Genomic DNA, 2,849 nt, shown 5'->3' with positions numbered 1-2,849 from the left:
GGGAGGGGTTTGTGCGGGGAGAAGGGTGCAGCAATGAATGAATGGAATCCCAAAATCTCTGTGGATGTTCATTGAAATGAAAAACAAACAACCTAAATTAAAAAAAAAAAAAAAAGAAGAAAGGCCAGGAGTGCCTGTGCTCGAGCAATCTGCCCTGAAAATCATCCAGTTCTACTCTGTAAATGTCCTGGTGTTGCTATCATTTGTGGCTGATTTAGTAGCAACAGGTTTTAATTGTTTTATTTATTTATTGTCATACAAATGATTTATGATGTTTTTCCAGTGATTTAGGAGTCCAAAGTAAATCAGAAAATATTTTGATATATGAAGCTCAATCATTTTTTTAGAGGGGAACTTAAAAGAATTAGATGATTTTAAAAGAATAAAACTATCAACAATAAGAGTAAAATAAAATCAGAATAAACAGAAAAATAAAGAGAAATCAACAAAATATCTTAATTGGTGAAATGCAAAATGGGTCATTCATAGAAGGAATGAAAGCCAGTATTCTTATCAAAGACCTTTCAACTGGTAAGTATAACTGTATGCACAGAAATTTGACAACTTTTATGAAATAATTTTTTTTACTGTGAAATATGTCTTTATTATGAACTGTTGACAACAACTGGAGATTATTTGCTTCTATAATTTTTCAATTTAAAAAAAAAATGGCTTCCCTAGCTATTTGATTTTGCCGGTTGGAAATATGCAGTATGTTAGCTTATCCACAAGGAACTGAGTGGCTACAGCAGCAGAACTTGAGAATTTCACCACTAGCAAAGCAGCACCAAGAGAATCAACATGTTTTGGGGGCCAGAGATTGCTGCACCAGTCAGACTAAGGCTTACAGACAGCAGCCATAGCAGAGGCTGAGGTGGCTTTAGCAAGCAATCCTGACTATACCTTTTGACTTCAATATGGTTTTGTGTGGCCTAAGATGTCACACCTGATTCTGGATCCAGTAGTTAAGATGGGTGTTGGGATGGGTAGAAAAGAGGTGTGGGAGCATGTCTAACCCCATGGGAACTGACTTTGTAGTGGTAATGTTGATGGGGACAATTCCACTTTGTGAAGTTGATAAAGGTCAGAAACAGCCATTTCCACATGGCCCTTGCTCTTCTTACATGGACCATAAGTGTTTTTATTTTATTATCATATCCTTAAATTCTGACTAATTCTTGCTGGTGAATTGTTAATGAGACATGAAAATTCTCACTGGATTATACTGCTTGCTTACGTCCAATTCTACCTAGAAACAAAGTTCTCTACAAGCATCAGTAAATTTTTAAGAATTATGCTAAGAATATTCAATTCTGGATATTTTGTTTTAGAGAATATCAGAATTAGGTTAAAAGTCCCAGTCTGTTATGTTCCATTAGCAACCATGTGGCGTGGGACATAACCAAAAATCTTTCACGCTATTGCATTATTTGTAAGATATTATGTGTTCTGTCCACCTTGTGGCATCCTTACAGAAATCTGGTAAAAATGGTGAAATCAGATAATTTAAAGCGTTAGGAAGCAGCTGGAGTTTATGCTAAGGACCCAAATGCCTTTCCCTGCTTAGCAATTTTTGTCAAATCTCTGTTCTATATCCCTTTCAGAGACTGAATAACTAAAAGACTGATCTTTAGCTGACAAAACTCTTACCATTAGGCAGGGTGATCAACAAGGGGAATTTTCTTGCTGATTCCTCTATTCCTTCTATTATGTAATGATTTCCCGTCTCACTTTCTGGGTTTCCAGGTAAACCCTCCCATACCAGAAGGCACCAGTAGACTGCTATATTTTACTTTATTTTCCACATAAAGAAAATAACCAATTAAGTAAACTTTTATAGAACTGCTAGTATTCATTAATCAAGGAGGAAATGAAGTGAGAATGCAACATTTAACTTCCTCCAAAACATACATTGCAAATATCACAGAAACTTATACTACCACATGCAACACAGGCTGGTTTTGAACATACAGAGCCCAAGAGGGGTGAACAGTGAAGAGCCACAGGGGTCAGCCCTGAAGCAGTACTCCAGGAAGCTTGAATCTATTCTGACCAGTATTTACCAAGGCCCCCTAAAGTCTTCCAGTTCTCAATGACCTGTCAGATTCAAGTCCATGCAGCTCGCTCCCAATCATATTCCAAGATCACTGCTTCTTCTTCTAAGGTGGTTAATCTATAAAGAGAAATCAAGGCAGCTCCAAATACACTTGCCCAGCTGTTTCACATGACATCTCCACAAGGTAGGCCTTAGTTCAAATTCTGTAAAGGAAGTTCCCATTGCTGCCAAAGAACTCCTGTCCCCTTTGCACTACTTTGCTGCTTAAGTTTTGGTCCTTTGGCTCCCTTGTTTTCAATTCTTCCAACTTCTCATCATTTGGCAACCCATTGTCATGGTCGCTGGTGGGGTGATTCTGCAACTCACTCTGAGGACCCAGGCCTGCATCTCTCGATGCAAAGCTCTCTTTTACTCCTTTAAGGCTTTGGATCCCGCCATCCCTTCTCTTCTGTCTCCTTGGTGTATTTGTACGGTGAGTATTCAATTCTAGCACTTTCAAAGTTGTGCTGGCACTACAACCTTTGGATGATGTTTTACCTTCTGGTAACAGCAGCGAACCTGGTATAGAGTGGCCTGCAGGGAACAGCTTTGTGCTATCCCCAGAGGCCTGAATCTGCTGGAGTGAGTATGCAAGCCCAGCTTTATTAAGAACTTTTTGATCTTGCTTCAGTTTCTGCTCCAATGTGGGTACAAACTTGCTTTATTTTTTTAATTTAATTTAGTTTGTTTATTTTTCATTTCAATGAACATCTACAGAGATTTTGGAATTCCATTCATTCATTGTTGCACCCTT

General features: G+C 38.3%; 2 pseudogenes across 1 annotated transcript in view; both read right to left on the bottom strand.

The window, feature by feature from the left end:
- Positions 1-2,849, bottom strand: part of LOC102859000 — a 221,142-nt pseudogene that overhangs the window by 90,425 nt on the left and 127,868 nt on the right. The gene's annotated exons all lie outside the window — the stretch shown is intronic.
- The window catches only part of LOC102857780, a 1,333-nt pseudogene continuing 736 nt past the window's right edge, over positions 2,253-2,849 (bottom strand).

This window comes from Elephantulus edwardii, unplaced genomic scaffold (genome assembly GCF_000299155.1).
Source record: "Elephantulus edwardii isolate Elephantulus edwardi_28Jun2011 unplaced genomic scaffold, EleEdw1.0 scaffold00305, whole genome shotgun sequence".
Classification (NCBI taxonomy): domain Eukaryota; kingdom Metazoa; phylum Chordata; class Mammalia; order Macroscelidea; family Macroscelididae; genus Elephantulus; species Elephantulus edwardii.
This window is presented reverse-complemented; position numbering and strand designations above follow the sequence as displayed.